Source organism: Rhinolophus sinicus, linkage group LG04 (assembly GCF_036562045.2).
Source record: "Rhinolophus sinicus isolate RSC01 linkage group LG04, ASM3656204v1, whole genome shotgun sequence".
Lineage (NCBI taxonomy): Eukaryota > Metazoa > Chordata > Mammalia > Chiroptera > Rhinolophidae > Rhinolophus > Rhinolophus sinicus.
Genome location: NC_133754.1, coordinates 6,481,799 through 6,494,804, shown reverse-complemented (window position 1 = coordinate 6,494,804; position 13,006 = coordinate 6,481,799).

Below are 13,006 nucleotides of genomic sequence, written 5' to 3'. Positions count from 1 at the left end.
CCCCTGGCACCCTTGTTCCTGCTGATAGCATCTTCAGACACAACCATCCCCAGGGACAAACATTTTGAAGAGAGACAAATCACAAGCTGGAGATGCAGAAGGGGCCTTGTGATTCAGCCAGAAAGGAACGGCCTCCATTTGTAACAATGAGGGTTGGCGTAGTTTTGCTTCCATAGTATGTTAACTGGGTTTGACTTAGTTTACATTGTGGGGAAGCAGGGAGTCCTTAGCTCCAAGAGTGGTCTACAAGACAAAGCCCTCTGTGAAACGTGATTTTTTAGAAGCCTCTAGAAAAGATCTTTTTGGTGACAACAAAAGACCCTTCTCACTCTAATCCACAGGAAAGTTTAATCGAATAGAAGCATCTTCACTGCCTGAAATTATACATGACTTTTTCTTCTCGATTACATAGAAAGCAAGGAAAAAAAAAAAGTGATGATCTGGATTCTTTAATTCTTTAAGCATAAAAGTGCTAACAAATTCAGTGTTTCCTGACCCTTGCCTCTGACAGGGTGTGATGTAGCAGGGTTCTGGTGAGAAGGAGGTATATGGGTTACTGCCTATGTCTAGGAAATTCTTGTTTCTGATAAAAGCTGAAATTGATCATTCAATTAATAACAAGTGACAGAGCCTAGAATGTGTCTTCTACTATCCTATACATGTTAAAATTGTTCAACTGTGCTCTCCTGCTGCCCATGAAAGTGACAGTGAAAAATAGCTGGCCATTACCACAAAAGCAAAGCGTAGTGCAGTAATGATGCTTGAAGCTTCCTGCAATGCTGGAATTTTTAGAAATCATTAATAATAAATTATCAGCAATGCCATGAGCGGCTTGTAGCTCTTCTCTTTGGTAGGTAAAACTCTCTGTTATAAAGTAATAATACACTAGGTCATGTCACAGCCTTCTGCAATGTTCTTAAAGTTATTTTACTTTAACACCAATATCGCCAACATTGAATTCATTTTGCAGATGGGACAACCGAGGCCATTCTATCAAATAATTGTTTGGAATGAATTAGTACTGCAACTGAGATTGAGACCACCAGCTTAGCCCCAGGTTTAAAACTAAAGCCTCTGACATATTTGTTAACATGACAGGCACAAGTAGAAATCATTGGTTAATGAGTTGGGGTTGGAATGGAAATGGGATTCCATTAATCACAAACTCTAGGCCATTTGTTTCATCCATCAAATTCAAGAACAAGCAACAATATGATAAATTAAAAGGTAGCTTTGGCCCATATTTCTCAATGTGGTTTGGGGCCACACGGGAAGTAAGCAAGTGTTCTATTAGAGGAAAGGAAGTGAACGCATAGCTAGCGAACACGAAAGCAAAACACTCAACTCCAAGACTTTTATTTATCAGCTCAAGAGCTTAATACTCAGTTACCAGTGTTCAGTCCAAAGCAAGGAGCAAGTTCAGACATGCTTTAAGGCACTTGTCTCAGTCCCCTCAATTCCACTCAGCAATTTTCCAAGAACCTGGTGGCTTCCTCCTAATTTCAGAGTCTGCAGGAATCCAAAATGGACATAAAAATGGTGAAAGCACATTCAAAGCCCAGAACCCATGGGGAGGGACTTTAGGTAGGAAAGTTCTTCCCCGTGCAATCATTTGAGACTTTCTCTTTGTTCAGTGTCAGATCAGTCTGTTAGAACAAAGGCTATCTCAAGCTCTTGGCTCTCTGAAGAAAATTCATAAGATGAATTCTGAGATGCAAATCGTGTAACTTCCCCTTTCTGACTTTCTTTCCTTATGGGTAGTGGGAAGTGGGGAGACTTGAAAACAGGATATCAAATCAGACAGCCCTGGACTACTTGATGGTTTAAGAGCCTCCCTGCTTCAAAAATGTCAGGGGGATATAAAGGACAGCATAGGAAATAACTATGGATGGTTCCAGGCTACGTGTAGATAAAGTTTTGTTTTATAAATTCCTAAGATGATGATCTCAAGCAAATCAGAAATACAGAAAGTCACATAAAACAATAACTTCCTGAACATTTACCACCTTTCCCCTTTTGACAATTATGACTACGACAATTGTGAGTTATGGTTCATCGCTTTGAAAAAGCTTTGTAAATCATCTCCTCCGATCTCCTTCACACAGTTATAAAACTCAAGATTCTATTCCAAGTAAGGAAGCAGATCTTCCCTCCAGTTCGCCAACTGTTAAAACTGTAGACTCAATAATCACGATCTGGGGCAAAACCTGAACACTTAAGCTCTCTTAAAGGAGAACACGTCATTTACACCTCATATAATGTATGAACCACGTTCCAGTTGGATACCATACTCAGATTTCTTCTCAGGCCTTAACAGATAGGAACTTAGTTTCTTCTTTTAAGTTAAGCCCCAAAAGAATTAAAGGACAATAGAAGGGAGAAGCAGGAAAAAAAAATAGAAGTGAGAAGCAGAAAAAAAAAAGTATTTGTGTTGAATAAAAGGATACATCCTCCTAAGATTAATAACAAAAACGAAGAAGATGAAAAGGAGAAAGACAGGAGAGAAAGAGGAAGAAGAAGAAGGAGGAGAAAGAACAAGAAGAAGGAATAGACGTGAATATACGTTTTCCTTTTCTGGCTGTGAATTGACTGTGCAGGCTGTCATCTCCACTGTGTTCTTGCTCATGGAGAGGTTTTCGGAACTACTTGCCAACCAGCCTGGAGCACGGGAGATGCCATGTCCCATCCTGGAGTTCTACCAGGAAACTGCTCTGGAAGAACTAATTGGCCTCTCCTTCACATGACATCTGATTCATATCTTTGACAGATTTAATTTTCAATGAAGGGAGAGCTTATGAGTGTTTCTCTGAAGTGGCCCTGTGTGTTGAGAGCCGATTCCCCTAAACTTGGCTTGTTCATCCTTGTACAGCATCTTCAATAAAAGCAATCCTGCCATGCTTGCTGGTCCTTGACAACCAGCGGCAGGAACGTTCCCTGACACATTTGGACTCTAACTGGGGTCAGTATCCAACATCCTGCAGGCACTCCTGGGGATCACAACAAATTTTCCATCTTCTCTCTTGTTTGCCTTACTCCCTGGGAAGGTTCAAATTAGGCAAGTGTCAATATTTTGATACAGTGACATGATAAAGCACCGCGGTCAGGGCTTGCAATTGCATTTTTGAAATGTTAGCGTGCGGGGGGTAAGAAAAGCAAATAAAGCAAACCAAACTCCACAAAGAAAAATCAATTAAGAGCCTTGAGAAGACATTCTATAGAGCACTCTCTAACAAAAAAACAAAAAAACAAAAAAAAAATCCCTCAATCTCAGTGTGTCCGAAACTGAGTTTATGATCTTTCCTCCAGAACCCGACCCTCTTCCTATGTTTCTTATTTCAGAAAATGGCTTTACTGTCAGACCCAAGCAAGAACCTGAAAAGAGATCCTTAATGCCTGCCTTGCCCTCAGTCACCACGTAATCCTTCACCACGTCCTGTTGATTTTACCTCCTCAGTGTCTCTTGAATCTAACTCTTCTCCATCTCCACTGCCCACACCGTCATCCCTCGTCTGGTAAAAACCATTGTGTCCTTTGGTTGCTGTTGATTCTGACCTTCTACAGTCTGTTCTCATGCCATAGCTAGAATAATCTTTTCCAAACACAAATCCAATAATAATATCAACCTTGTTTAATACTCTTGATTGCCCTCTCATTGCTCTCTGGATAAAGCCTAATATCCATACCATGGCCTCCAAAATTCTCAATGTTCTGGCTCGACCCACCTCTCCAACCTGACTCTGAGCTACTTGCCTTCATACATTGTGCTTTGGTCACTCAGCCCTCCTTCCAGGTCCTCAAACGCACATGCTGCTTCCTACCACAGGATCTTTGGAGACATCAAGTGTCACATTCTCAGTAAAGACTTTTTGATTCCTTCAGCCCAGGTCATGGTCATTGTCATAAAACTGTCTTCCTTTCCTTCCGAGCACTCAGCTAAGTTGAAATTTTCATTCATGTGCTTATCTGATTACCATCTGTCTCCCTTACTCTAATGCAAGGGTGTCCAAACTGTGGCCCACGGGCCAACTGCGGCCTGCAATCCATTGTTAATTGGCCTGCAGCAAATTCCAAAAATATATTTAGTTTACTTAAATAAACCAGGTGAGGCAATACGTACTTCACCTCAAGTGAGTGGCCCGGATGTTTGTGTATTTTACCACATATGGCCCTTGGTGAAAAACGTTGAAAAAAGTTTGGACACCCCTGCTCTAATGCAAGTTCAGTGCAGGCAGGGACCATGTCTGATTTTTCTCACTATTGAGCTTTTTTTCTGTCAGTTTCAGTGGAACATATTTTTTATAGTTTCCACTGTGATTGTGGATTTGCCTATTTCTCCTTTAATTCTGTCAGTTTTATCTTTATATTCTGAAGCTATATTATGAAACAATACCAATTTGAGACTATTTTATCATCCTAGTGGATTGACTCTTTTATTATTTTAAAGGGTCCCTTCTTGCCTTACAGTTTACTTTGTTTGATATGAATATAATTATGCCAGCCTCCTTTTGGTTATGGTTTATATGGTATGTCTTTCTCCATTTTAAAATTTTTATTCTTTTTGTATCTTTGTGTTTAAGATGCTTGTCTTGCCAGCATTGTATGATTGGGTCTTGTTATATTTTTTAATACAGTCGGACAATATAAATTTTATAATCTTGTTTACATTTACTATAATTACTGTAACATTTGAGTTTAAATTTACCATCTTACTAGTTTTTTTCCAATGTATCCTGTTCATTGTATGTTCCTTTGTTTTCCTCCTTACTTTCTTTTAGGTTAATCAAATAGGTTCTACTACTTCATTTTTTCACATCTTGGCAGTTGCTCGTATACAAGTATAATCTTTTGGCATTCTTTCAAAGGCTCCTTTAGAGATTAAACATGAATCCTGGATTTATTAAAATGTAATATAAAATAGCATTTTAAAAATCAATTCCTGTGTAAATGAATGGACCTTTGAACACTTTGACTTATCTTTTTTCTGAATTTTATGCTGCATTGTTATCATATATCTTAATTCTACATATATTTAAAACCCCATAAGACATTATGAATACTGTTTTAGAGAGTCAGTATTTATTTAGATTTACTTACATGTATATCTTTTCCTTACTATTTATTCTTTCCTATAATTTTTTGCTGTCAGTTAGCATCCCTTTTTTTCTGTCTGAAGACCTCCCTGTGTAATTGATGAAAAATTCCTCCAGAAAATACTTGTATAGTATTCAAGACTTTGGATCCAGCCAACAATTTGCAAGAAACACACAGAAGGGAGGGACTTGCTGAACTGTACCATGATTGTGATGCTACAAAAATCCAGACTTTCGGAAATTCTACAGGTGAAGTGGCTCAGGGTCTTCAACAGATAAAGCCTAAGGGGAAGAAAGGAATGCAGGGGTTCCAGCAGATTAAAAGAGACTTACATGATATAACAAATATTTTTAATAGACAAGTGTAGAAATGTATATTTGGATAATCAAAATATAAACTCAAGAAAGAGATTACAATGAATAGTGTAATGGTTGCTCTTAGGCAAGGGAATACGTTGTGATCAGAATAGCAAACAAGGAGACGTTTCTGAGTGGCTGGCAAAGTTCTATTTCTTTATGGTGGTTGCAAGAGTATTTGCCTTAAAATAATTTATTTGGTTTTGGGTGGTTCTGTATCTGTGCTTTATTTTATAATAAAAAAAGATAAAATTTTTAAAAAATTAATCAATTTTATCTTCAATCTTGAAAGACAATTTTAAAAACCCTAGTTTGGAAGAGGTATGGGATGGTGTAATTTGTCTTAAGAATTCATCTTTCAGCCATGTTGTTCTCCTTGAAGAGAATGTGTCTTATTTTTCCCTCTGGCTGCTTTTAACATTTTTTATCTTTGTCTTTGGTTTTCAACAGTTTTATTATGGTGTGCCTTGCTGTAGTTTATGTGCGTTTGTCCACCACAGGAATTATAGGGTTTTTTGCATCTGTGGCTTGAGCCTTTCATCAGTTTTAGAAAACTCTCTTTAAATATTTCCTTTGCCCATTTTCTTTCTTGTTTCTGGCACTTACATATTTTATAAATGATTATTTACAATGTTCCATATACCTTTTATCTTCTTTTTCTCTATTTTGCATTCTTATTTCTCTTTGTGGTTCAGTCTGGATAATTCCTACTGACCTACATTTTGGTCCATTATTTTTCTCTTCAGCTATGTCCAATGTGACAATAGCTGTCCTAATTCACTTGTTGAATTTTCACTTTTATTTATTGTATTTCGCAGTTTTAGAATTTTCTTTTTTTATAGATTTCAAGCGTCCGTTGATATTCTCCATCCTGTCGTCAAGTTTCTCTAATAAACTTAACAGTATTTTCTTTTCTATTTTTTTTTATTAGTTTCAGGTGTACAAAACAATGGACAGTGTTTCCCTGAAAATAAGACCTAGCTGGACAATCAGCTCTGATGTGTCTTTTGGAGCAAATGTTAATATAAGACCTGATATTATATTGTATTGTATTATATTGAGCATTTTTTTCATGTCTGTTAGCCATCTGTATGTCCTCTTTAGAGAAATGTCTTTTCATGGACTCTGCCCATTTTTAAATTGGGTTGCTTGTTTTTTTGGTGTTGTGTTGTATGAGTTTTTTATAAATTTTGGATATTAACCCCTTATCAGATGTATCACTGGCAAATATCTTCTCCCATTCCGTATGATGCCTTTTCATTTTATTGCTGTGTGATATTGTTATCCTTTGCTGTGAAAAAAACTTTTTAGTTTGATGTAATCCCACGTTTATTTTTAATTTTGCTTCCCTTGCCTGAGGAGAAATATCAGTAAAAATATTACTAAAGGTAATGTCTGCAAATCTACTTCCCATATTTCCTTCTAGGAGTTTTATGGTTTTGGGTCTTACATTTAAGACTTTTTTCTCCATTTTGAATTTATTCTTGTATATGGCATCAGAAGGTGGTCCAGCTTCATTTTTTGCATGTGTCTGTACAATTTTCCCAGCACCATTTATTAAACATACTGTCTTTACCCCAACTTAAATTCTTGCTTCCATTATCATAGATTAAATGACCATATAGGCATGGATTTATTTCTGGGCTCTTTATTCTGTTCCATTGATCTACGTTTCTGTTTTTATGCCAATACCATGCTGTTTTGATTACTGTAGCCTTGTAGTATGATTTGATGTCAGGTATCATTATACCTCCCACTTTGTTCTTATTTCTCAAGATTGCCATGGCTATTTGGGGTCTTCTATGGTTCCATATAAATTTTAGGATTATATGTTCTATTTCTGTGAAAAATGTCATTGGTAATTTGATCGGGATTGCATTGAATCTATATATTACCTTAGATAGTATGGACATTTTAACTATATTAAGTCTTCCTATCCATGAGCATGGATATGTTTCCATTTATTTGTATCTTTAATTTCTTTCTTCAATGTCTTATAATTTTCTGAATACAGGTCTTTTCCTTCCTTGGTTAAATTTATTCCTATGTATTTTATTGTTTTTGAAGCAATTATAAATGGGATTGTTTACTTAATTTCTCCTTCTGATAGTTTGTTATTGGTGTATACAAATGCTACTCATTTCTGAATATCAATTTTGTATCCTGCTAATTTACTAAATTCATTTATCAGCTCTAATAGTTTTGGTGGAGTCTTTGGGATTCTCTCTATATAGTATCATGTCATCTGCATATAATGACAGTTTTACCTTCTCCTTTCCAATTTGGATGCCTATTATTTCATTTTCTTGTCTGATTGCTGTGGCTAGAACTTCCAGACTATGTTCAATAAAAGTGGTGAAAGTGGGCAATCCTGTCTTGTTCCTGATTGTAAGGGAAATGCTTTTAGCTTTTCCCCACTGAGTATGATGTTAGCGGTGGGTTTATCTTATATGGCCTTTATTATGTTGAGATATGATCCCTCTATTTCCACTTTGCTCAGAGATTTTTTTTTAATCATAAATGGATGCTGGATTTTGTCAAATGCTTTTTCTGCATCTATTGATATGACCATATGGTTTTTATTTTTTATTTTGTTAATGTGGTATATCACATTAATTGATTTATGGATGTTGAACCAACCTTACATACCAGGAATGAATCCGACTTGGTCATGGTTTATGATCTTTTTAATGTATTACTGAATTCAGTTTGCTAATATTTTGTTGAGGATTTTTGCATCTATGTTCATTAGGGATATCAGCCTGTAGTTTTCTTCTTCTTCTTTTTTTTTTTTTTTTTTTTTTTTTTTTGGTAATGTCTTTGTCTGGTTTTGGGATCAGGGTGATTGTAGTCTCGTAAAATGAGCTTGGAGGCTTCCCTCATTCTGGATTTTTTGGGAATACATTTAACAATATTTAAAATGTGTGTCTGATACCTCCCATATCTGTAAGGTATCAGTATCCTCTATGAATCTGATTTTATTGTTTTTAAATGATTTTGGTCATTGGTTTGTCTCTTGATATAGGATAATTTTTTAAACTGAGTACTGGACATTATTCTATGAAAAACTATAGAGATTATTTGAGGTTCTGGATGATCTTCTCTTTCTTTGTGGAGGACAACATTCACGTGGCAAATCACCTTAATCCAATCTGGACTTTCAGTTTTTGTGAGAGCTGGCCTGTACCTGGTCTGCCTTTACTCTTACAGTGTTGCCCTTTAGAGCTCCCAACTAAAAGCTAGGGTGTTTCTCAAGGCCTCTCACATTAGCAGGCCACGAATGCCAATTTTCTCACATGAGATTGCTGAAAACAATCTATAGCCCCAAAGAACTTGCAGATGCTTCCAGGAGAAAGCAGAGTTGCATTTTGACCTCACCTCTTTGTATTTACCTCTTTCTGGAATCTTGTCTACAAATGTCTTTGCTGCATTGGTCTTATGTATTCCTTCAAATAAATGTCTTTTTAAATTATTTTATCCAGTTTTTCCCAATTATTCTTTGTGGGAGGGTTTGTCTGATAGAAATGAATCCATCCATCTGGTTTAAAAAAGTCTATCTTTAAATAACTACTATTTATTGGTCAAGTACTCAGAGGCCCTGTTATTTCCTCACAGCCCTCTGAGTTCTTCCTTGATAGGACTCTCCACAATTCACAGTTAATTATTTTTGTGTTTCTTTGTTGGACGTCTGTCTCCCCCTCTAGATGGGAAACGCGATGGCTCGGAGGGACCTGTTTTGCTCTTCATGGCATTCTTCTTGTCTAGCTCATAACAGGCTCTCACTGACCAGTTTTAACGAATGAATGCAGGCTTTGGGCTAAGAATTTTATGTACATTATGTTATTTAGTTCTGACCGTAACCATATGAGGCAGGTGTTGTTATCTTCGTTTTAAAGAAGAAATGTTGAAAAAATTAGAGAAGTGAACAACTTCCCAAGGTCACCGTATATTAAATTTTCTGCAAAACTCCTCTTGTTGGACACTTAATTGTTATGCTTTTGCAACCTATACATGCAGCCAGCTTTTTATTTTTCAATATTCAGACTACTAAAGCATTCTTCAGACTACTAAGCATCCTTCAATTGCTTCTCTTTATTTTCCTCTTCCTCCTTTTCATATTCTACGTCTTGCTTTTCAAGGCCTTCAATGCTCATAAGCAAGTGAACTAGAAAAATAAAAGGTGATGAAATTCACAGCAGCTGAGCGAGGTGTCGATGCTCCCACACACCGAAAGCAGGGTAGTACCCCTGTCCTCGTGCCACAGTGGACAGCTCTGGGACCTGGACTCACTCGTTTTGTTTATTGTTGATCTTTCCTTTTATTTTTAAAATAGGCTTTATTTTTTAGAGTAGTTTTAGGTTCATAGCAGAATTGAGCAGAAAGTACAGAGTTCCTACATACCTTTACCTACACACACACACACACACACACACCCTCTTGCACAGAGTCGTGCATTTGTTACCATCCATGAACTCACATTGGCTCATTCATTTTTGTCCTGCTGTATGAAACCATCTGGGAGTGTGTGTCTGCCCAGTTTCAGCCATTTTGTGTTGAGTCCTCTTTTGACCTGGAGTTAAAATTTAAAAATCTCTGCTTCTTTGTCAGCATTTATTCTATTCTTAACATGCTGCAGTGAAGTTCACTTACCCTGACCTTTGGCCCTCCTAGCACATTGCAATGTTTGTAGACTCAAAACCAGGCGATTAACTTTAATATTTCATTCTTGAAGGAAATCAGGTCTGATCTCTGAAAGACAAAGTGGTCATGTTGTCGCTTTGAGTCTGAAATCTTCATGATGCTACTCATGCTCGCAGTGCCCTCTCATCCTGCCCACAAGACCTACATCCGGCTCAGATCCCACCACATCTGTGAAGCCTGTCCTAACAAGCTCCATCCCACCACAATTCTTTTTTCTCTTCAGCACCGTATCTGGCAGCAAACTGTCTTTGGGGAAGCCATTAACCCCCTCTGAGCTTGAGTTCCTTGTTTGAAAGCATGGATCGAGATACTTCAGACAAGTTTGTGGGTAAATTCCAATGTGTCCCAATGTGCCCATGCTTGTCACGCAGTAGACATGCAGTAGACATCAATACTCTCTTTCTCCTTACCTGCTCAGGTATTACGAAGACAGATGCACAATGTGAGGGACAAAACTATGAAACTGTATAAAATGTGCTTGGACACAGAGTACTTGGACAGCCGAGAACAATATCTCAATAATATCAAGTCCTTTCTGGGTTTTTGAAGAAAGGGGACTCTGAAGTCGCTGGAGCAGAGAAACTGGAGGACAGTGGAGCTGCCAGCAAAAAGGAAAAGTGGGGACAAGAGGTATCACTTGGCCCAGGGATATCTTCTTAATCTCCAAATAGCAAAGGGAAATAGCACAAAACAATCGCTCACCAAGCTAGATCGCCACAGGCGTATCTGGGTGGAGACTTGCTTCCAGCTCCACAGTCAGAGTATGTGGGTAGGATTGGAACACACATCAAGGAGGGAAAGTGCTTCTGAGAGCGGGTTGCAGAGGGATCCATAAGTCCAGGCCCAAGGGAACCAGTTCCAGGACTATCACAGGTCAATGAGTAGACCCATTTCACAGCTGTGGGGGCCCTGGATAGTCAGGAGGGGCCACATTGTAGTAAAGCACTTCAAAGTCTTGTTGAGGGGGATGGATTTTAATCCTGCAATGGCTGAGGAGCTCTGGGGAAACTCTGAGCTGACCTGTGACTTGGTGACTGAGCTACCTGGACAGCACAGACTGACGGGGAAGGAAGTTGGAGGCTGGGGAGCAAGTGTGAGGTTCTTCTAACAGTCCTGGGTGAGCTGATGAGGCCTCACCTCAAGTGGCAACAGTGGGAATGGAAAGGGAAGGGCTTATGTTCAAGCACCGCCTTCTGAAATATTTCTGTGGCCTCTACTTCGTGTGGATTTCTGCCCCTCCCCACTATTCCATGACAGACTACAGGTGTTTAAATATGTTTTTTAATTTGATGAGCCTTAAAAAACCTATTTGAAAATATAAGGAGATAATAACATGGACTTAATTCTGGGGGCTTGTTTTTTAAATACCATAAGGGGATGAATTAGCAAACCTCCTCTGCACCTCACCACTAAAGAACAACCCAGAATATAATGTAATTAACTATAAATAATATAACATCAAAACTGGTGCTATTCCACTCAGGAAGCGAAGAGCACAACTATGACACAACCACTGTGAATTCTCTTCTAAAGGAGACTGGCTCATCACCGGCGGAAAGAAACAAATGCATCTTAGCAGTGGTGAGTGTATTGTTGCTAAACAGGCAAAGTGGAGGTCATGGCCATGGAGAAATAAAGTGACCTGGAAGGAAAACTAGCCATGGTCCTCTCAGGTGACAAGGAGACAGCAATGGAGCTGGAGACCAACACACTTTGCTCCTGTTCATGGAACCTTAGCCCCACCCTCCAATCCCTGTCCTCGGTGTAAACTGACTGAACAGAGGTGTGTCGTGAGCATGCAGCTCACAAGCATCAGGGGGCTTATGTTGGGGACTCCCTCCGCCCTATTTTATATACAAGCACCGTGAAGATCCTAAAACTGCAGTAGGTCATCTGAGACCCTATGTGGCAGAGCCAGGACTGGAATCCAGGTTCCCCTCCCACCCAGCATTTATTTGTCTGCCCTGCTATGCCCTGCTCTGACACTTAATATGATGAACCGTAATGCTTACCAAAGGGGAAAATGACTCCTTTCTGCAGTGCCAATGCTTTGTGCATTGTTGACCTTATTTGAGTCATGTTTTTTGGTCCAGAATATAACATCCCTCCCCCAGCACAGCTGCTTCTTCCTGGACCATGCCTTCTTGGGAAAAGCTCTTTGGTGTGGCTGGCAGGTCTTCAGAACTGCATGTTTCTGTTGAAAAAAAAAAAAAAAAAATTGGAGTGAGGAATTCAGTTGCACTTTGGATTCAGCCCTTTGGCCTGAACGCAGAGAAGGAAGTCCAAGTCTGTGAACCTAGAAAAGGATGTCTGCAGCTAAGCTCACGTGACTTTTGGACAAGGGATCCTTTATTGAATCTCCCTGCCCCTCTGCTGAAACTATCGGCTTCACTTAGAAAACCATTTCTCCACTTGCCACCTGGTTGACTCCTGCTGGGCACTCAGTAACATTAAGGGAGGGATTGCCCCTCCAGGACACCCACCCACCCCACCACCTGACCCAGCCCAGGCCTCTCCCTGTGTCCCCACCACACCAGGCCTTTCGCCTCTTTATGTGACTTCTCCCCTGCTAAACTGTGAGCCACGTAAGGTCAGAAAAGGGTCTTAATGCTCTGAGACTCCCCAGCACTATAAACTCTTAATAACAGCTGAGTAAATAAACAAATGAAGGTCCAAACCTCTGTGGGGAATATAAAAGTAGGGTTCAGATCTGAAGTACAGAGAGGGTCAGACAGCTCCCACCTCAGATTCCACAAATTTCTGCCCTCCTTCCTTCTCCCAAAGGGCACAATCCTTTATCAGCCACTCCCAAGGACGAGATCAGGTATACCTTGCGAGACTCCCCTGCATTTGTGAAG